Below are 23,664 nucleotides of genomic sequence, written 5' to 3' on the forward strand. Positions count from 1 at the left end.
TCCAATTAATCTTTCATTTTTGGCCACCTTTTTACAATAGAAATGCTACAGCCTCTATAATTTCTTCAACAAACACATGTGGACATCACAACCCTTACAAAAATTAACTATGATTTTATCGTAGTAAAACTGCTTAATTTTCTTTTGCATGATTTTTGAATGCTTGAGACCATAAAATCAATCAGACAACTGTATTACTAAAATTATAGCCATAAGTAACTGTTTAGAGCTACAACTGTCATTTGAAAATAATACAATTTAAAAACAATTTATTTATTTACTTTTATATTTTATTAAAGTTCTATTTTGACCCCTAAAGGTGTTTTTTACATCCATAACATTTGGGGGAGCGGGCACAACAATACAATTCTGCTTAGGGCACCCATTTGGCCAGCAGCGGCCCTGAAGATGTACGCTTTAAAATGCACCTTCAGAGAACTTATATGCACACTTTAGGGTAAATACCCTAGTTTAGACCTTGTTTAATGCTTAGTTTGTTGCTTGACAGACGCGGTCACTACTACCTGTAATTAATGAGAGCATTTCTTGTTGAGTGAACTGAGAACACTACTAATGATTCAATCCGTTTCTGCACGAATACGTGAGCATCTGTAATGTCTTACAAAACTAGAAGCACGTCATCAGAAGTGCATATGCTCTCCCTTTCAATGTGATTCCAGCACAGTTCATTAGTTCAGATTGCATAACTATGCTAATGAGTAAACGCTTTTACCGCTGTAATTACACTACAGGGATTCGTGAGATAAAAAAGAATTATATAAAACCCAGAGCACGAAAGTTTAACATCTGCTCGATGCAATAATTAACCCACCAGCTCTATTTCGCCGTCAATGTGTCGTCTGAACCTTGAGGGAAGTCGGGAAAGGTTCCGTGTCAACTTCAGAGGATTCAAAGCCAGGCTCCGTCTTGTAATCTTGTTTGTATTGTCTTTTTGTAGCCAGAAGCCAAAAGTTTGTCGAAGAGGACAACTGTGTTAAAACAGACGACATTCAATTTGAAGGGAAACAGTGTTTCTTGGTCTATGTCCTCTGTTATCTCGAGGGCAATGTGTTTTTTCCACTTCATGAATTAAAAGGCAAGTCTTTAAATCAAATCTGTTCTTCCACAGCATATTGAGAATCTCAGGAACCGACCCTTGGGCGAGGAAAAAAATAAGTCTGGGCTTAGCATGCCTGCTAACATATGCTACGTTCAGCTTATAGACGCAACTGACATGATCCATAGAGTCGGCAGCATACATTAAACACCTCAATGAAGTGTTGTGCACGAAATTGGACACCGGTAGACTGATTGCCTCCGGTTTTGTTTTGACAGGGGCAGCGTAAAGTTTCCAAATCCATGCATTAGCGCTTTAATGCTACTTCGCTATTAGGACCTGTTCAGCTTAGCCGTGTAAGACAGTACATCTTTCCTGTCCCCGGCTGACACACAGTACTTTATTTTCTCTGGTTTTAGCTCATTTAGAAGTAACCCAAGGGCTATGAAAGTAATTATAAGCAATGATGAAGTCATCCTAGTCCATAAATTCTCAGAGAGATTCCGTATGAATTAATTGGTTTGTACAGCATTGATACTGCAGTGCTCTTGGGAGTCAGTATGCACAAAAGCAAAGCGTTCACTGTTGCCCTCTTATTATAAAGCCTATAAGCAGTTGCTTAATTTTAGATGCAGTATCAGTAATGAATCGGGTTCACATTTCGGTCATTTGGCACCTGACGGACTGCTGGATTCGTTTCAGAATAATAATTGGCCAGGAAAAACTTAGAGGCGGTGGAAAAATTGCAGTCGGGAAAACATCAAGTCAAATGTATTTTTGCGGTTTTCAACATGCCGTGAAAAAACAAAATTGCTAAATAAATAAGTAATAAGTCAATTCTCACATTCTTTAGAACCTGGAAAGTTATATGCACTGATTATTAATTAAAGTTGTAAAAGAAAAAAAAAAACATTATGGGAGTACGTTTTACAAGTATTACAGCACTCGATTTCTGAGTGAAAATTGTTTCTATACCCATATTTTAAGTGAACATGCTCTATGAAAAGTGAAAATGAACACATTTGTCTGATTATTAAATGACAAGCAGTTCTTGTGTCGTGCATTGCTTTTTATCATGATCCAAATTGCTCTCTGCTCTTGCCTGATCTTTTATCTTTTATTATTTATCAAAACCCACTTTAGATAGACTACAAATTAAATGCACAGACTTTAAATGATTTAAGATGACCAAGATCAAAAACATGCCATGAAAGAACTGTGTAATAGGGTTTCAACCAAACTTTTTACCCCTCAACAGTAAGTCAGAGGTTTTCAACTGCCAAACATTAACCCCAAACTATACAAAATACAAAATAATTTACCTGATTGTGAATCTGGTAATAACAGGAGTAAAAATCTATTCAAATCAGTATGTTGTTTAACTTACCAGAAGCTTCCTTCCATAGCTCACCAGCTCATCTGTTTTGACAGTTTAACAGAACTGTGTCCAACCTGTATATTAAAAACAATAAACAACTGTAAACTATTATCCACACCAGTTATTTTATAGGTATTAAAATTAATATATCAATATTCATATTAATGTAATTATGCATGATGTATTCTTGCTTTGCTGTCTTTAATTTTATTAATTTGTTAATCATTTAAAATACATTTTCAAATAATAACATTAATTAATTTTGAACATTTTGCAGTTTATTTGTGTATTTGAGTAAAAGGTTCACATTAAAAATATAAAACAGAAGAGTATTTTAACAGTGTGGATTTAACTTTAAAAAAAGTAATTATTAGTAAACAAAAAAAATATAATATGTAAAATAATCATTCTTTGTCAATATTTTCAATTCTATACCATTTTGTCTCAATAAATGGAACACTTCAAATTGAAGATTACATTAAAGATTACAAAACAAAAATATGTTTGTAGAAATTTAACAGTGTGGCTTTGATGTTGAAAAAATAACAGACTTCTCAACAAACCACATTATTTAAAGTATCAACAATGCACATAAACAGTGCAAAGTTTAAGTTATGAACATCATCTACGCAAATGTAAGTAAATTTATACCACCAGTTCTAAGCAGTGGGTTGCAGTGTGGTCTGCTATAACAGCTGTGGACACAGACACCTTTAACACAAGTCAAAAGGACAGGCTCTTTTTTCTCCCAGCGTCTCTGTGACTCACTGTACCTTTTGCCGCTCTCTGCTCCCATCCATTTTTCAGGCCTGGCAGAGTTGGCGTGAGTCGGGCCTTGATGGACAGCCCGCAGCTCAGGACCCAACATTACCCGCTCCCTTTCTCCTGGAGCTTGGTGGAGGGAAGATAATTGACAGCAAGCTCTTTTTATTTTTTCCCCGCTTTCTTTCCTTCCACACTTCATGCAGCCCGGAAAGACATCCTCTGGTGGAATAAAAGTGTGCCTATCGAAATCCCAGCAGAGACTGCTTGTTATCTACTAACAAGATATCTTAACTGTGGATTGAGTGGTGTGTGGAGGGGGAAACTCTACGGGGGGACGGGAGGCTCTCGGAAACATTAAGATGTCTATGTGCCGCGCGCTCAGTCTGTCTGCTATGGAGATGGAGTTATGCCCTGATGCATTACGAACGCGCCTGACAGATGGGAGAGAGCGAGTGAGCGAGCGGGTGCGATTTTTAGCTTTATATTGGCTCGTCGTGTCATGCGGAATTGTAATTATAGTCAAAGCAGAGTATCACATATGTCATTCAATCTCATCATTGCTCATAATTCAGCATCTCGTTACAACATTCAAGTAGTGCTATATAATATAATACATACATAAATGATAATGTACACAGTACTGTGTGATTGTCGAAATGTTTCAGCCGGTAAAAAAGGTCCATGTAGCCAGCAGTGGACTATAAAAATGTGAGATCTGCAAAGAAACAAAAGGATAAACATGTTATTGATGTACAATGTCAAACTGAATTGTTGTTTACAGTCGACAATCAATTCTGAATTTAGACTAGTATAATATTAATTTTAATATTCTGCATTTTTGTTTTGAATTCAGGTGTTACATAAATCTAAAGTTTTTTTTTTTTTAATTAATATGACTTTTGGATATGTTGATTATATATAAATATATAAAATTATAAATATAAAATGAAATATATAATATTACTATTAATAACTATTTATATATTGATAATTTTTCATTGAATTTGAATTTACAGGGATAATATTAATTTTAATGTTTTACATTTTTGTTTTGAATTTGTGGTTTTGTTTTTTCCTTGGATTTGTGGATGTCTATCAAGCTTTAAAATAAAATAAAATAAAATAAAATAAAATAAAATAAAATAAAATAAAATAAAATAAAATAAAATAAAATAAAATAAAATAAAATAAAATAAAATAAAATAAAATAAAATAAAATAAAATAAAATAAAATAAAATAAAATAAAATAAAATAAAAAGTAGGCATTAACCAAACATATATATAAATATATGAAATTATTAAATATATATGCACATTATATAAGTGTTTAAAATAATAAAATAACTAATTACATCTAGTCAATAAATTGTTAATTCAATACTATTTAACATATACATATTTAATACAAATATGATATAAATTACTTATATATAAATATTTTTCATTGAATTATAAGTGAACATAACTATAATTTAATATACAATTATAATACTTTTACAATGATATTACTTTTAATCTTTCGCATTTTTCTTTTAAATTCAAGTGTTACATCATGTAAAGATGTCTTTCATTTGATATTGATATATAAATATATAAGTATGAGGGGTGTGTGTGCGTGTATCATACAATTGTTCATTGAATTATTTTATATTACATATATGAAATACATTATTTTATATATTAATTATCTGAACATACAATGATTTAAAAAAACTACTCATATTATAAGATTTTGTTCATTCTGCTCCCCTCTAAAGCAAAAACGTTCCTACAGATGATATGGTTTCATTCATTTCTTCCTGTATATGTGGCCTGTACTGGAATTGTCAGCATCAGCAAAGACTGTGAACAGAAAGCTTGGACTCACCGAGCTCCTCTAATGACTGTCTCGTCCAGGTCAGCCAACTGTTTTTTGCCTTTCTAGTTCTCTTTCTTTGATCTGATAACGCTTTGGCATATTAACCAGAGAAACCTTGAGGTTACGGTGGATGTGAAATCTATTTTTAAAGATGTGTGGGCAGAGATAGCTCCCTCTTAATTAAACCTGAGAGCCCTCTTGTCCTGTTATTAACTTTGTTACGTACGGTCCAGCTCCATGAAGTTAAGAAAGAGGAGAAGTCACTAAACCATTTGCGCCAATTTAGCACAAGGTATTTCAGTGAAAAACCATAGTGCTGATCAATACATATTTAAATCATGAAATTATCGTTAAAAAAATTTTTTCACACCTCTATACACGCTCTGAATCATTTGGTTTCATAAGAATATTACCGCCTGCTTTGAAAAGAGAGATCTTTATAAGAACTTAGAATCATTAATAATTTGTATAATTATATACAATATATATTAAACAATGCAACAAAACTCAGTTGTGATTATGTATCTTTAATCACAACTTATATACATAATACACAAATATACATAAGATTCACAGCTCATTTAGAATCGGACATAACCGAAAAATGACTCCTCGACAATGATTGAGGAAGTCAATTGTGATTCACTTTGAATGATTCAGGGCTGTTCCACAAATTGTTCTGTACAATTATTAAATATATACATTACATAAATATATTAAATAATAATTGATAAGTAATGATTCAGTTCAATGATTAAAAGTTAATTAAGCAATATTATATATTAAAACTAAATATATTAAATATATAAAATTATATATTATTAATTGTTCATTAAATTATTAGCAAAAATAACTATATTTTAATATACACTGATAATATTAATTTTAGTAAATAATAGGCTATACCATCATACATATATGAAATTATTTATATATAAATAGTTTTTGTCTCAGACTGAATTATAAGTAAAAATAACTATATGTTAATACACTACAATATAACTATGATAATATCAGTACAAACCTTTTTCACGGCTCATTTAGAATCAGACCTAACTGAAAATGACTCACGGATCAGTGTGGGAGTCGGTTGTGAATCACTCTGAACGATTCACTGACTAATTGAATCTGATTCAAACCACTAAAAAATGAGCTAGTTCAATGCTATTTCACAAATCGTTGCGACTGACTCCATAAGAATATTATTAATCATAAGAATTATTCATAAGAATAATTTGTTTGTGAATCAGACAACACGGCTCATGCTGTGTTTGTTGCATTTGACCCGCATGTTAAAGGGTTCCTCCACCCAGGGGCGGTTCTAGTGCCCCCCTGTCAACAAACTTGACTTACGAAAAAAAGACGGGCTTTTATGCGTAGGTTAATAGATTACAGTATTAGGCTACTTTGCCTATCGCCCATTATAGATCAAATAACAATCTATAAAGGTGCAAAATGCATTTACTTACACATATTTGAGAATCAAGATATTTCATGATATATTTTAGGGACATATAGAATTAAAAAATTAAAAATAACACCCCTGCTGAAAAAAAACAAAACAATAGACACCATTACAAAATTTGTAATTGTTTTACTGGTTATAATGGGACTTGTACTGGTTTTAATGGAAACTGTAATGGACTCTGTTTGTCTCTACTGGTAATTGGTGGCCTTCTATTGGTGGCTTGTTGAAACTAATAAATCCTAATGGAATATGTCCCAAAACACACTACAGAAAACCATTTTTTAATGGTTAAAAGTTGATGGTTTGTACTGGTATTTGTAGTGGAAACCATTAAAATTTTCTGTGATGGTTTTATCCCCCCCCCGTCTTGTCTTGTGTTCTGAAGACGAACGTAGCTTTTACGGGTTTGGAATGACATAAGTGATTAATGACAACGTTTTCATTTTGGGGTGGAGTAACCCTTTAAGCCTTCTTGATGAGATTTTGAATTGCAGTGTGAAGCCCTATTAAAAGTTAGTTAGTTGAAGTCAGTTTATTTTTGTAGTTTCTGCCTCATGCCTAGTTTTGAAGGAGAAAGTGTCCCCATTTGAGCAAAATTAAGTTTTGTGTCATTTTCGCTTCGGTAATCATGTTATGTGAACCTTAACCGACAAGCTGTTTACCAATAGCGTTTGCTAGCTATTCCTGCGCCCAGCCTGAATACAGTAGTGACGGATTCTTTTTATAGTTTACTCCTCCCCGGCCCTCCTCAAACCCCACATTTTTCTTGCACTTTCTGCCTCGTTCTAACAAGGTGTAGCACAAATAGCCGTGCTGAGAGTATGGAGGAAATCCCAGCGGTACCTGACGCGTCCCAGCGGAGCCGCAGTAGCTGTGGAAGACGAACGTGCAAGATGTACGTCGTCATCATTATATCAGAGTCAGCACCTAATCATGAGCAAGACATGAAAAATATCTGCCGTTCTTCTTTTGTGGAACATGAGCCAGAATATTAACACAAAGTTATGCATGACAAAAGAAAGAGACTCAAAGTAGAAGTCAAACTGCAACAGACCTGAATCAGGATTGATGTATTAAATAATCATCAAATGAAGACTTGGAGACAACTGTGAAATTCACTTTTTACCGGTAATATTTCTCTCTGTTCCTGTCTTTAACATCCCAGCACTTTATAATAAAGCAATACGCCACAGGATAGCACACTGTAATCAGCAGCTATTACCTAAAAGAGCCATTTCTACCTGATTTAACCCATTGTTGGTATACTTTGATGTACAGTAGTCAACATTTGATTGAAAGTTGTCCGAAGACAAGAATGCATTTTGGTTTTAGGTTTTAGGACAACTTTGATGAAAAGTTTTGATCCACTTAAAATGTTGACTACTGTATATAAATTGGTAAAGTGATGTTGAACAATATTTTTGACTTTAATAAAACCATTTACTGTATATTAGATGTTGCCATCATTCATTGAATCTATCTATCTATCTATCTATCTATCTATCTATCTATCTATCGGGAGGGGCTCCATGTATGGTTTAACCATTTTAAGGGGTGTTGTTAGGCATGAACTCTAACCATGCTAAAATCACTTTAAAACAGCCTTTTGTGGTTTATTGTTTTGTTTTGTTTTTTGGTTGTTGTTTCACAAAATAGTGGGAACAGATATAAAGATATGTGCTCAAACATTTGCCTCAGAGTATATCAAAAAATCTCATAATTCTGACTCTCTAACAATGCAATTTTCTTATATTAAACCTATCTATTTTATTAGATATGAGAATTTATCTCAATTATTATCATATTACATTTTACTCAGAAATAAGAAATAAGCTTTTATACATATAAGCTTTAACTTTTCTCATCAAATTTTCCCAAGACAAAATGATCTGAGATGCAAATTCATATTAACGCTCTACACTCTATATCAACAACTCACTCATTTGTGTCTAATTTTATTTCTTCCAACTGAATTTTTGGAGAAACATCTAAAAATCCGACTATTATATGATCAAACACACTAATGCCCCATAAATAATTACATTTATTAATATTAGTTGTATCAATAAACTTCTTCCACCAAGGTCGTTGATGGATTTTAGAGCAATAATAATCAGTATCTGCTATCAGAGCTCATAAGAGACATTTGAACGCATAATCTCTGACAGAAGAGTTGTTATTTTGGATTTGAAGTATTTACACTGACTCTCTAGTGATAATCAGCTATAAATAAGTCCAGAATGAGACTGCCACCCCCAATGTAATCAGGACACATAATGGAAATGTGTGTCTGAGATGATGCATTGTTAAATAGGCACTAATTCTGCTCTCACACAATAGACAGTACAAGGACAGATAAAAGGCTTAAGACTAGTTGTGGGTAAACAGGAAGGGAGCGACTGTTGCCTCCACTGTTGAGGACAGATCCCACAAGACATTGTTGCATGTCTGCATGCGAGAGAGCGAGAGAAAGATGTCTGCTGAAGAGAAAAGTCACAAACGACCACTTTTTCAATACATATCTCAGTTGTTCCCTCTAAACAGCACTGAGATTCTCTCGATTCTCAAAACAGACCCTCCGAAGAGTTTCAGACAAGACCTCAATGATATCTCACACCAATTTACCAAATTTTGAAAACATTTGTTGGCAAAAACCAAAAATAAAGGGGAGGGGGGGCTTTTTGAATGGGTTTTTGGTTAAAAAAGCATTGTTTTCATAACTGTGCAAACTATTCTACCTCAAACTTTCAGGGAATATGTTTTATAAATAAAACTACTGTCGGAAGCTTAATGGTGGTTGAAGTCATGCGATCGTGTTGTAGTTTTTTTTTTTTTTTTTTTACTTCTGGTGATCGTATTTAACCTACAAAAAACAATAAAAGCTGTGTTCATTTGTGAAGATAATCATGATGAACAAAATGTATAAGAATCATAAACTTTTGTTGGTCACAGAGTTGTTTTTCCTGAAGGAACCCAAGCGATGCTAATTGAAAGTCATCTTAGCTGCTCTCCACATAGTTTTCATAGCTATACTCTTACTGTATATACAAATTGCATGTAATTCATGTATAGTTGTCTTTGTCCAAAGGAATTTTAGGAGAAACAATGCAATTTTACTTTGTAATTTGATGTATAAACAAATAAGGCAAGATAAAAAGCGGTTACATGGGTGACGTCTGGGATCGATGACGTCACCTAAAAAGAAATTTCTTTAATTTCATAAAAAATTAAAGAAAGTAAATTGCATCAAGGTCTATTGTGAGTCTTTGAGAGCAAGGAAATTCCTGATCTTTTATACATGTGATGCATACATATACATGGATGGTTATCCTCAAAAGTAGTTCAGTGCATCAGGCTGGTGAAATGAGTCTGTCTAGGAGAACTAGAGCAAGAGCAGTGTGTGCGTGTGTGTGTGTGCGCGTGTGCGTGCGTGCGAGTGGCGTGAGACACCAGAGCACAGCCTTACTGCTCTGAGCCGGGGCTTCCGTGACTTGCCCAGAAGCCCCCTGCTGTGATGGAGACCACGTGCTCCATTCAGCGGCATTAAAAAAGGATGAGCACCATGCTCGAATGGGGACCAGGGCACATTGATGGATAATTGCCTCTTAAGTGCTGCACGCGCGTTCACTCAAGTGCCCCTTTAGATCTATGTTACGACTGAGGCAAACTTATCTACTCGTCCAACAATCAAAACAGTAGTAAACTTACTCACCCTCCCCAGTTTGATGCTGGCAGCTACACTGGGCATTGGAATGAATTTAACCTACTGGAGACACAACTGAAACATGATACCATTCAAACGTTTAGGGTCATATATATACATATATGAAGACTTCAGATGCAAAAACTGTCTGTCTGAGTTTTTTTCTTTCAAATGAGCTTTTTTATCAGGCTCCTGTGAAAATATCATTGGATATTTTTGAAAATAGTGTATTCAATGACTAATAACCTTTAATTTGCCATTAAAGTGAAAGTACTGAATGCAAACACAGGAGCCTGATAAAAATGCTAATTAAAAAAAAATTATCAGAAAAATCTCTTTTTGCATTTGAAAAGTTCATACATACACACACACACACACACACACACACACACACACATATATAAAGACTTCAGATGCAAAACCTATTACGAAATAAATGTTTATTAAGCAAGGATCCATTAAATAATTCAAAAGTGACAGAAAAGACATTTCTAATTTATCATGTAACATATATATATATATATATATATATATATATATATATATATATATATATATATATATAATAAATACTGTTCTTTTGCACAACTACAAAGCTGCACAACTGTTTGCAATATAACAATAATAATGATGAATGTTTTTTGAGCAGCAAATCAGCATATTCGAATGATTTCTGAAAGATCATGTGACAATGAAGAGTGGAGTAATGGCAGGAATAAATTACATTTTAAAATACAGTAAATAGAAAATAGCTATTTAAATCATTTTATAATATTTCACAATATTACTGTTCATACTGTATTTTTGATCAAATAAATGCAGCCTTGGTGAGTATAAGAGATTTCTTTAAAAAAATAAAAAATAAATCTGACTTTAAACCCTCTCTCTCTCGCTATATCTTATTGTTCTTAATTTAACAAGCTTTACAATTTGTGCCAAAAGCATTAAGGAGATTTCTGTGAACAGCATGATTTTGTGGTAAAAGTGTGAAAGTGGTAAAATTGTATTAGATATTATTCTCATCTGGGCTGGAATGAAGTGTGAAATGGCAAAGCATTGTTATCTGCTATTTCCCTTCAAGAAAAATTGCTAAATTAGGCAATAAAATGATCAAAAACTGGAGACTGTGAATCAGGAACAAGACAAACACTTCTCATGATTATTGCAGAAAAAGAGCCGCTGCTAATCGTGCAACTATTATTAACACTACGTCTTGCATCATTTTTGCTGTAAGTGCATTATTGTACACTGAATTTGTGCTGTTTTTTATGAACTGAGAAAAAAAATCAATTACTTTCCATACTGAACTCAGAACAGTCCTTTAATTTAAACTTGAGGAAATCTGTGGCTGTACCTAAGAGGCTCAGATTTGTAGCTCATAGTTTGCATATGAGCTGATGGTCCTGTAATCATTTTCATATCAAACCCCTCCACCCATGCCCCACCTGCCCCCTGTTTTCCCAATAAAAAGTCAGCAGTGTGATACTGACGTTTGGCATTTTTAGCAGTGTTTACGGTTTCCTCCTGCACATTCATTATCTCCATCAGTCCGCCTCCTGCGCACTTCTCGGGAGTTATTTATGGATTCTTACAGAATCTCTTACCAGCATTTGACTGTCACGAGCATGTTTATGAATCTAATAACCACACTTTCTTTGGGTTGTTGCCACATTTATATATAGCTCAGGTGTTGGTAAGATTTATGACAGAATTTCTTGCCATAACATCACTGATGCAACGGAATGATTCACACAATAAATACTGTCTTACAGATGAACAAATAGTTCATTCAGAAAGAAAATTGTGTCATCGTTGACGCACCCTCATGTCATTTCTATCCCATTTGGACTTACTTTCTTTTGTGGAACACAAAAGGAGAAATTTGAAATAATAATCTGTTTTTCATGCAAAAACAACGAATGGAAGAAGATGCTTTCAGGCTTCACAAAAAAACAATAAAAGTGTCACTGAAGTAATTGCGCTATATGAATCTATTCCATTTATAAAAACAAACATACACATGGTCCCAAAGTTTGTATATAACAAAACATCAAAAAATGTGACATTTTAGAGAAATTCTGCACTTTTTAATCAAAATATTTTCATAAATGTAATTTAGTATTGAATTAAGAATTAATAAGTAATAAATATATTGTTAAAATTAAAGCTAAAAGGTTTTGGACACTTTCTGGCTGTGAAATTTTATGGAACATGTTCATATACATTACCATTCAAAAGTTTGGGTTAGTAAGATTTTTTTAATGTTTATGAATGCTCACCAAGGCAGCATTTATTTGATCAAAAATACAGTAAAAATAGCAATATTGGGAAATATTGTTGCCATTTAAAATAAGCATTTACTATTTGAATGCATTTTAAAATGTAATTTATTTCTGTGATGAAAAGCTGAATTTTCAGCATCATTACTCCAGTCTTCAGTGTCACGTTCATTCAGAAATCATTCTAATATGATCATTTGCTGCTCAACAAACATTTATTATTATCAATGTTGAAAAGACTTTGATATACTTTTTGTACAGGATTGAAAGTGACGCCTTTCTGACACACTGATGCCTACTGTCACTTTTAATCAATTTTATGCATCCAAAATACACACACACAGTATGTATACACTGTTATATATATATATATATATATATATATATATATATATATATATACACACACACACACATACACAGGTGCTGGTCATATAATTAGAATATCATCAAAAAGTTGATTTATTTCACTAATTCCATTCAAAAAGTGAAACTTGTATATTATATTCATTCATTACACACAGACTGATATATTTCAAATGTTTATTTCTTTTAATTTTGATGATTAGAGCTTACAGCTCATGAAAGTCAAAAATCAGTATCTCAAAATATTAGAATATCTACATTTGAGTTTGAATAAATGACCATCCCTACAGTATAAATTCTGGGTATCTCTTGTTCTTTGAAACCACAATAATGGAGAAGACTGCTGACTTGGCAATGATCCAGAAGACGAACATTGACGCCCTCCACAAAGAGGGTAAGTCACAGAAGGTCATTACTGAAAGGTGTGGCTGTTTACAGAGTGCTGTATCAAAGCATATTAAATGCAAAGTTGACTGGAAGGAAGAATTTGGGTAGGAAAAGGTGCACAAGCAACAGGGATGACCGCAAGCTTGAGAATACAGTCAAGCAAAGCCGATTCAAACACTTGGGAGAGCTTCACAAGGAGAGAACTGAAGCTGGAGTCAGTGCATCAAGAGTCACCACGCTCAGACGCCTTCAGGAAAAGGGCTACCAAGCCACTTCTGAACCAGAGACAACGCCAGAAGCATCTTACCTGGGCTGTGGAGAAAAGAACTGGACTGTTGCTCAGTGGTCCAAAGTCCTCTTTTCAGATGAAAGTACATTTTACATTTCATTTGGAAATCAAGGTCCCAGAGTCTGAAGGAAGAGTGGAGAGGCACAGAATCCATGTTGCTTGAAGTCCAGTGTGAAGTTTCCACAGTCAGTGATGATTTGGGCTGCCATGTCATCTGCTGGTGTTGGTCCACTGTGTTTTCTGAAGTCCACAGTCAATGCAGCCATCTACCAGGAAATTTGAGAGCACTTCATGCTTCCTTCTGTTGACAAGCTTTATGGAGATGCTGATTTCATTTTCCAGCAGGACTTGGCACCTGCCCACACTGCCAAAGGTACCAAAAGCTGGTTCAATGACCATAGTGTTACTGTGCTTGATTGGCCAGGAAACTCACTTGACCTGAACCCCATAGAGAATCTATGGGGTATTGTCAAGAGGAAGATGAGAGACACCAGACCCAACAATGCAGATGAGCTGAAGGCCGCTATCAGAGCAACCTGGGCTCTCATAACACCTGAGCAGTGCCACAGACTGATCGACTCCATGCCACGCCGCATTGCTGCAGTAATTCAGGCAAAAGGAGTCCCAACTAAGTATTGAGTGCTGTACATGCTCATACTTTTCATTTTCATACTTTTCAGTTGGCCAAGATTTCTAAAAATCCTTTCTTTGTATTGGTCTTAAGTAATATTCTAATATTTTGAGATACTGATTTTTGACTTTCATGAGCTGTAAGCTCTAATAATCAAAATTAAAAGAAATAAACATTTGAAATATATCAGTCAGTGTGTAATGAATGAATATAATATACAAGTTTCACTTTTTGAAATAAATCAACTTTTTGATGATATTCTAATTATATGATCAGCACCTGTATATATATTTAAGCGCGATTAATCACATCCAAAATAGAAGTTTTTGTTTACATAATATACTGTATGTGTGTACTGTGTATATTTATTATGTATATATAATACACATACATACATGCATGTATATATTTACAAAAATATGGTGTTTATATATTAAATATATTTATATATAATATACATTTTATGAATATAAATATATACATATAAATATATGTAAATATTTTCAAAATATATATTGTATGTGTGTGTATTTGTATATTCATAATAAATATACACAGTACACACATTATGTAAACAAAAACTTTTATTTTGGATGCGATTAATAGCGATATATATATATAACAGCATTAATTTGAAATAGAAACATTTTGCCTTATGACCTTATGAACAACTTCACTGTCACTTTTGATCAATTTTATGCATCCAGAATATATGTATACACACACACACACACACACACACACACACACACATATATATATATACACACACAGTATATATATATATATATATATATATATATATATATACACACACACACACACACACACACACACATTCATTCAGCAAATGCATATTAGCAGTACTATTCCTTTAAATTCCTATTCGAACATTCAGCAGCAGAGACACGCACGCTTTCTGCACTGGTGCACTCAGAGGAAAGGAAACAGCTTTTTGTGTGAGCCACCTTCCTTTCAGCAAAAAATCTAAGTGACATGCAACACAGGAGTCTCGCACGTCAGTCTAAATCTACTAGTACCCTTCCCCTTTGAGATGAATGTAGTTGGCATCATAAATGACTTATCAGACTCCTCACAATCTCTCACCCGCTGTGTCCACCGAGTTAAACAGACACGTCATATCAGGCAAACACGTCGGTGCCAGTAATGCAGTCATTTTCAGTCACTTCTCTTGCAAATCTGCCCTGTTATTGCATGTAGTGTAGATATGCAAGTGCAACCACTTAAACTGGTTGCAATGGCAATTATTGCAATAAATGCAAATGATCTGATTCATTTTTAAGCTTGTTATCAGGAAGGATACAGTTCATTTATACTGCCTGAGAACCATTTAGCATGCATTCACATCCACTGCAGATAAGCCTTCAGAGTCTAATATATTTACTTTTTGGAAGCTTTCCAAGATGCAAGTGATTATTTACATCGCTAAAAGTTCATTTGCGACCTCTTCATAATCCTTTAAAAAGCCATCATTTAAAATAGCCAGGGAATTCTTTGAGCACGGCCAGGCAAACATATGTTTGAGATATGACAGGAGCTGCTTTGATTGGGCAATAAATATGCAAATGGACCTGGAGGGATATACTAATAGCTGATTGGTTTGAAGATTGGACTTATCCTCAATGACAGGATTTTGTTGGTGGGAAATTGGATGCAGGATGGCACGTTAAACACAATGAGACTATTGGCATTATTAGTATGTAGGGTGCACCACAACGAATGTCATTACCCAACACACTGTGACAGCTAATCATTTCAGTGTTCTGGAGTTACTGTCAAAATAGCTGGAGAAACAAAATTTCAAGGCCAGTGAGTAATGATTCAATGATTTTAGTAATGATTTTTTTTCCCTGGCAGACCTATATGTGCACACATCCAAAACCACAACATTTTGTCAAATGACAGGGATCATTGCATAGAATTTAACAAACAAAAACAACAAATGAAAAGGTTCGCTCTATTCTTCAGAGTAGCAATTTCCAGAATTTAGCATTTTCTGAATGTTTGGCACAATGATTGCTAGGTGGTTACTTACAGATTCGAATCAAAAAAGTTTCTGGTCTCTAGATATGGCTCGAATTCTCTTACTCTGTCCTTTCCATGTTTTATGATCTGCAGACTAAAATCATAAGTATATTTTTGACACACAACTCCGTATTAGTCAGCTCATAAACTAGAACATAAAAATTCTACCTTAGGGGTCTTCGACAGGGGGTCCACAGCAGTACCGCAGGGGGCCTTGCCAATTATTGTTTGATCTGAAACTAATTCTATGGAAAAGATGAAAATATGCACGTTACACAAAAATAAAACATTAAGTCAACTTAAACCACAGCTAAAGTTCAGCTAAATGTTTCATTGTCCCTTCCACAATAAAATGTACAATTGTACAGTAATCTGTACATTAATCATTTTAATGGCTTTGCAAAGTATGCAAATATATGTAAATACTCAGATTTGAAATGTAACTCTTAGTTGCATGTAATTTGTAACATCTTCCACTTTTTTTTTAGGATTCTTTTATATAAAGAGAGGCCCTGTACACGATGTCTAGATTGTTCAGACAAGGTAATCAAACATCATTGTTTATTTTTGTATGAAGCAAGAAAGCAACTCATAGCAGTGAATCGTCCCTCAGCTGAGGTAAGTTAATGTTTGCTAAAGTCTCAATGACAGTAACATGTCCTCTCGCCCTAAAGCTGTGTGATGAGTGTAATACTGCACACACACTAGAGAAAGAATTAAGGAAATCCTGCGATACCTGCTCAGACTGTTTGAAGCTTGTGAGTGTGATTACAACAGTCTTTAATTAAGAAAATCTGTTGTAAATAAGAAGCCTGTCCTTCATTCTCCCAGCTGTCACGATAATATTAGCATAAACTCTATGTATTATGTGTGAATGGATGTAGGGTGATTTACACAAACCCTTTTTATGTCTTGTTTTTTCTAATATTTGATGTGACTTTTGCGCAAACAAGACGGATGTAAAAAAAAATCCATATGGACACAAAGAAAGATGAAGCTTTGAACAAATAAATAAATAAAAAACAGACCACAAAAACATATACCAGAGTTCTAAATATATATATATATATTTTATAATTAGAGTAGCTTACTCACACTCCTGTCATTCTATGTGCGTTTCATTTTTCTCCTCTATTAAACATAAATGGGTCAAAGCTGTGGCACAGTGGCTTATGCCAATGCTCATGACATATAAGAGCTGTTATCTTGGGTTCAACTCCAGTCTTGGTCATATCCTATTAAAAAAAACAGCAAACAAGCAAACAAATAAATAAATAGTGTGTATTTGTTTTAAATAAATTTGGAGAAAAATAATATATAAATTATTACACTTTATTTATATATAGTAAATAGGGGCCTTAACAATAAATAACATCATGTAAATCATAAAAAAATATTTACAATTGTTATAATATAAATTAATATAATACACACACACAGTTATTGTATTTGTTTTAAATGTAATTGATTATAATTCAATTTAAAAAATGTAAATATTTAATATACTTTATTACAATGGATTTAAAGTGGTGTGTGTGTGTGTGTGTGCGCGCGTGCATTTTTGTGACAAATGAGGACATAAATTTGTATAATGACAAGGGTATGACATAGGTATTACAAGGAGAAGGTGACTTATGAGGACATTGCCCCATGTCCCCACTTTTCAAAACGCTTATAAATCACAGAATGGAGTGTATTGAAAATCTGAAATAGCACAAAGTTTCCTGTAAGGGGTAGGGTTGGTGTAGGGTTGGTGTAGGGCAATAGCACATACAGTTTGTACAGTATGGGATGTCACCACTTTTCACAAAAACAAACGTGTGTGTGTGTGTGTGTGTGTGTGTGTATATACATACAGTAGGGGAAAAATGTATTTGATCCCTTGCTTATTTTGATTCCCAGGTGTCTTTTATACAGGTAAGGAGCTGAGCATTGAAAATGGGTCGTGGATGGGTATTCCAGCACGACAATGACCCAAAACACATGGCCAAGGCAACAAAGGAGAGGCTCAAGAAAAAGCACATTAAGGTCCTGGAGTGGCCTAGCCAGTCTCCAGACCTTAATCCCATAGAAAATCTGTGAAGGGAGCTGAAGGTTTGAGTTGCCAAACATCAGGCTCGAAACCTTAATGACTTGTAGAGGATCTGCAAAGAGGAGTGGGACAAAATCCCTCCTGAGATGTGTGCAAACCTGGTGGCCAACTACAAGAATCGTCTGACCTCTGTGATTGCCAACAAGAGTTTTGCCACCAAGTACTAAGTCATGTTTTGCAAAGGGGTCACATACTTATTTGACTCATTAAAATGCAAATCAATTTATAACTTTTTTGAAATGCCTTTTTCTGGGCATTTTTGTTGTTGTTGTTATTCTGTCTCTCACTGTTCAAATAAACTTACCATTAAAATTATAGACTGATCATTTCTTTGTCAGTGGGCAAACAAAATCAGCAGGGGATCAAATCATTTTTTTCCCCCACTGTAGTAATTAGGGGCCGTAAAGAATACTATCATGTATATCATTAATTATATTATTAATTATAATAAAAAATAATTATAATATACACACAGTTATTGTACCTATCATGAAAAAAAAAAAAAAAAAAAAACATTTTCCAAACCTGTCCCTAACCTTACCTGTAATCCCACCTCAATAGCAGCAAAAGTGTTTTTACTTATTTTTTGATGTAAGTACATAGTAGTTAAGGCCACCTAATATAAAGTGTGACCAACTATTGTATTTTATTTAAATTATTTGCACTTACACAAGTTTCTTTCTCTCTCTATGCATGTATGTATACATAAATAAGAAGTGTGATCTTTCAGTAGAATATCTCCTTTAGTGTTCCACAGAAAGAAAATCATGTAAATCACAGCAGAGGTTTTATTTTTGGCTGAACTAATCCTTTACAAAACATGGACCACTAAGTGCAAGATAATCAAACAGGAATGTTACTGATCCACCCATGAAAATTATCCTGAGTCCTATGAAGTTTAGCGGTAACCTTGGGGTTATTTAACATAGCTCTGATTATTTACATTCAGAACTTAAAACGCAGACGTGACATAAAGCCGTCATTTATATTCATAACTTAAAAAAAAAAAAAGAAACTATATAACGTTACCCAATCCTCATCTCATTATCATAAACACAGATCATTTTGCTTTTAATAGTCCTATTTAAATCGGCCTGTTGGCATGTGTGGTAGTGGTATTGTTACAGAGCAGCTAATTGACGCTTATTGGAGATAATGAGGCAGTGATGCTCGAATTCTTCAGTGCAGGGTACAGAACGTTAGGCTGACACTAATTCCAGCTTTATTCGAGACCGAATCTCGGTGGAATCCTCGCAGCGGCCTTTCCTGTATCTCATTTATTCATCAGCTCCAAATCATTTCAGATGAGAAGTACATTAAACAATATATACTAGGTCAGAAATAGACCGCTCAAGAGAACAAGGAGGGTTTCACACACAGTTACCTGCAGCTGGATCTTGCAGGCGGTCGTCATCTTGGATCTTGCTGCTGTAAACTTGAAGGACAGAGGTCTGGTGAACAGAAGGACACAGCAGGACGAGAAGTGTTTAGGAGCTGGGCAGATGTCAGGGCCGAGGCTGCTGCTCTCACTATACTGTGCCGGCTCACAATCAACTTCCCAACAGCGCCTGTCAGAGTTTAATGGGAATTAAGGCTTGGAGAAAGTTATAAAACTCTCGAAGTATGTCATCGGGAAAGGTTAAAGGAATAGTTCACCCAAAAATGAAAATTATGTTGTCATGTACTCACCTAACTCAACGAAAATGACAAAACGGGACCATAAAATTAGTTCATGCAACTCGTTTATTAAATTCATAGTCTTCTGGACCCTTACAATAGCTTTATGTGAGGAACAGACAAAAGTTATTTACTGGAAATGTTCTCCGCTGTAAGTCTGAAATCTCATTTGCACTAACAACATGAAATCGATCTTTTATAATACGTGTTCTTGTTCTTATTGTGATCATCTTTATAGTATCAAATCAAAAATGTTTCTGAAAAAACTTCAAACCTTCCCTACTAAACTGGCTGCATTCTGGTGTGGCCTACTTTTCAGACTCCACAGTTTAGGTCTTGTTAATTATCCATATTTGCTCTTAAATATGATTGATTACAAAAGTAAAACAGGTTGTAAACGTCACTTCATGTTGATTTCATAGAGATGGGTAACCCAAAAATTTAAATATTGGCATCATTTACTAACTAACAAGTCATTCTAAAACAGTATGACTTTCTTCTGTAACACACAAATTAAGATAATTAAAACAAAACTAACTCTGGGAACCAAACAACTTAAAACACACATTTTTGGGTGAACTATCACTTTACATTTTGATATTTTCCTAACTTAAAAAATGGCAAAATATTATATAGCTTCAGAAGACTTGAAATATAGAGCATGGAATAAATGGTTTCATGGACTAGTTTTAGCTTTTTGGGTTTCTTATTCTGGTTTTTGGAAAAAGAGCAGCACAGACATTCTGCATAATATCTAATTTTATGATCCACAGAAAATAGAAAATGAACAACAACAAAATTAAGAACTAACACTGTAACGAAAAGGTTTTTTAGGATTTATGAGAAGATATAGTATTGCACAAGAAATCAGTTGCAGCTGTTTCTCACAGGTCGACAGGTTTTCCCAACATTGTTTAATGAGTGAAGCTAATGTGAAAATATTTGGTATGTGTGAACTGTTGGTGTGAACCTATAATTAAAGAAAGAAAAAAAAAGTATTTTATCACCTGAGGGAGGAGGTGATATAGCTATACTACTTCCAAACGACCTGTCCATAACCATCTCTAGTTTTCCCAGAGCCTCCTGATCTGCCTTCATATGGATGTCTCATAGCACTCTTAAAATTGTACACCACTCAGTTTATGAACAAAGCCAAACTGTTAGAAAAGATAACGATAGCAGTCCACTGACAGAACCCTGTGGGATACCAGTTTGTGGACAATGTTAAATCCACGTCTTCTTCCTTCTGTGGCAGGTGCAATGATGCCACTGAGAACCTGGTAACCTTGAGTTGAACCCGCAGTGCTACACAGATATGACAGCATCAACTAAAGCTTCCATCTTGGATCCTCTTCATCTCTGAGGTGTTTGAATCGTAGCAGCAGAACAGCAATCCTTTGACAACAGAGGTAAATATAAGGCAAAGGATATAAAAAGACAAACCTTGAAAAATCCCATGAACTATTGATGCAACCTTTTGTTTTTCGGGATTTTTTGCTCCTAACATGTTGGCACCTCAGTTTCCTTTGCATTTTTTTTATTTAAAAAAAAAAAAGAATTTTACTTCAATCCTCCTTTGTATCCGACATCTCTGGTGGGATTTGGTTAGTGCGAGTCACATCTTTGATCATGTTTTCCTTCATCCGCAGACAGAAACCAAGGAAAAGTCCTGTTAGAGTTTTGACATAAACATTATAATGAGGGTTTCACACATGGTTGAAACATCCGAAAATCTTTAGTACGAGTTCTGCACCAATTAATCTATCCTCAAAGAAGCTCTAGTGCACTTTAGCACTTTCTTTTCCTCAAAGAATTATGGCTAGGAGAACAGAAAACAAGATGATGTAGGGAAATGAGAGAAACACCTTAATCATCTCTTCAATAGTGTTGTTTTAGGAAATGCTTTGAAGGTACGAACTGCATTCAAGTCAAGCAACCATATATCGAACTTCATTTATAGCATTCATGGTTTGACAAGCCGGTTATGAGTCACGCTTTTAAGATATAACCCGAGGCGTAAACCGTTACCAGCGCGGCGCTTTACAAATGTATCTTATCCACTTCTGTTTTTAATCACCTCCCTATCTGTACAGACTTATTAAAATCCCATTTCGAACAGTCTTATCCTCGTCTGACCTCTAGCACTCTGCGTTGTCGTTTGGGCGGTGAGTGCACATTTACAGCTGCCGTGCGCCCATTGATATTTCGCCCTCGGATCATCAAAACCTGTGCTCTGTTCACAGCGGTGTAGGGTGACACTTCCCCACCAGGCTTGAAAGTCCATCTCAAGACCCTTTGAACTGAGCCTCTGGGTACTGGAAAGCAGGTAACATTCATAATAGCTCCCTTGTGTGAGGCCGGTGGTCCCGACAGCCTGGGAATCGATTAAAAGCCTTTACGGCCCCCTCTTCCTCTCCTAGGATGGCCTAGCGTCTCACCATGCAAGCTAATCCTCTAAGAATGCACAGGTAAGTCAGAGGGGTCTATTGTTGTAGTTTTTTTTAAATACCATTTTTACCGCTCACGAAGCAGCCGTCGTGCTGTGCGTTGGGAGTATAGACTGATCACGTTCATATAAACGGGAATTACATATTTTCTAAATGTGACCTTTCTCTGTCTTTTCTCTCAGGATTGTTCATTGTTGAGCCGTTTTGTTTGATCTACCTGAGAAAGCTCAAGCATGGCAAGGCCATCTGTTCCCAGACCGATAGGCCCGCCTGTTGTTGGAGGATTGGTCTCTTTGCTCCACCTGCGTTTGGTGAGAGAAGGGGAATTTGCCTCATTGCCCCACCTGCGTTTGGAGAAAAAGGGTACATTGGTCAGAAAAGCCCAAAAGGCCAAAGGAACTGCAGTGGCACACACATGTACATACATTTTCACAAACATACTTTCTCATGTATATACACAAAACAACTGTCACAAAACTGGATTCTGATCTATTCATTTAGTTCAGTGAAGGACTTTTCATTAGAAGATTGTTTGTGAATCAGACTACACTACTCATGCTGATTCAGTAAAAAGAATCAGCTCACAAGAGTCATTCGTTTGTGAAACAGTCTACACTGATCTTACTGTATAGTACTGATTTATTTAAAAGAACCAGTTTGTAAAAATCATTATTTTGTGAATCGGACTATACTGATCATGTTATCCATTAATGATTCATTAAAAATAATCACCTCATACGAGTCATTTGTTCATAGATCAGGCTATACAAACAACAGTGTATATTGCTGATTTAATAAAAAGAAACAACTCATGACATTCCTTCATTTTTGAACCATGGAATTTGAGATGAGTTCTTATACTGTGATGTTCACATTTAAAACCTTTTCACACATATTATAAAGCATACACACAAGATGTGGAATAACATGCTTTAATTAAAAATCTATCAATTCAAAATTGGCTAATAGTTGCAACACTATTTTGTAGACCCAACAAATTCCATCAATCTATATAGGTTTTTTGTATTGTTTCTCTTTTTTTTCTCCCTGATCTCTTCGCAGCTGTTACCTCTTTGATGTCCAGTGTTTGGATGGAGGAAGCCTGATGTACCAGTGCTTCCCAAACTTCAAGCTGTTCCTCTTGAAAACTTTATAGATGTTTCTCTATACCTCTAGCTTTTGTTCACACAGTATTTCTGTGAATCTTAAATTCCTCCATT

General features: G+C 34.8%; 1 protein-coding gene across 6 annotated transcripts in view; it reads right to left on the bottom strand.

Annotated features, from left to right (window-relative positions):
- Positions 1–23,664, bottom strand: part of epha8 (eph receptor A8) — a 184,595-nt gene that overhangs the window by 138,110 nt on the left and 22,821 nt on the right. For 2 of the 6 annotated variants that reach the window (XM_058790809.1, XM_058790807.1), the window contains exons 1-4: positions 7,371–7,427; positions 3,209–3,915; positions 2,445–2,509; positions 833–989 (exon numbers count right to left, since the gene is read on the bottom strand). The gene's annotated coding sequence lies outside the window, so the exon portion shown is untranslated. Of the gene's footprint in view, positions 1–832; positions 990–2,444; positions 2,510–3,208; positions 3,921–7,370; positions 7,455–16,238; positions 16,323–16,396; positions 16,474–17,323; positions 17,464–19,704; positions 19,772–22,661; positions 22,789–23,664 lie in introns of those variants that run through there. The other 4 variants (XM_058790812.1, XM_058790811.1, XM_058790810.1 and 1 more) reach the window with 4 other exon arrangements.

The sequence above is a fragment of the Onychostoma macrolepis genome, chromosome 11 (genome assembly GCF_012432095.1).
Source record: "Onychostoma macrolepis isolate SWU-2019 chromosome 11, ASM1243209v1, whole genome shotgun sequence".
Lineage (NCBI taxonomy): Eukaryota > Metazoa > Chordata > Actinopteri > Cypriniformes > Cyprinidae > Onychostoma > Onychostoma macrolepis.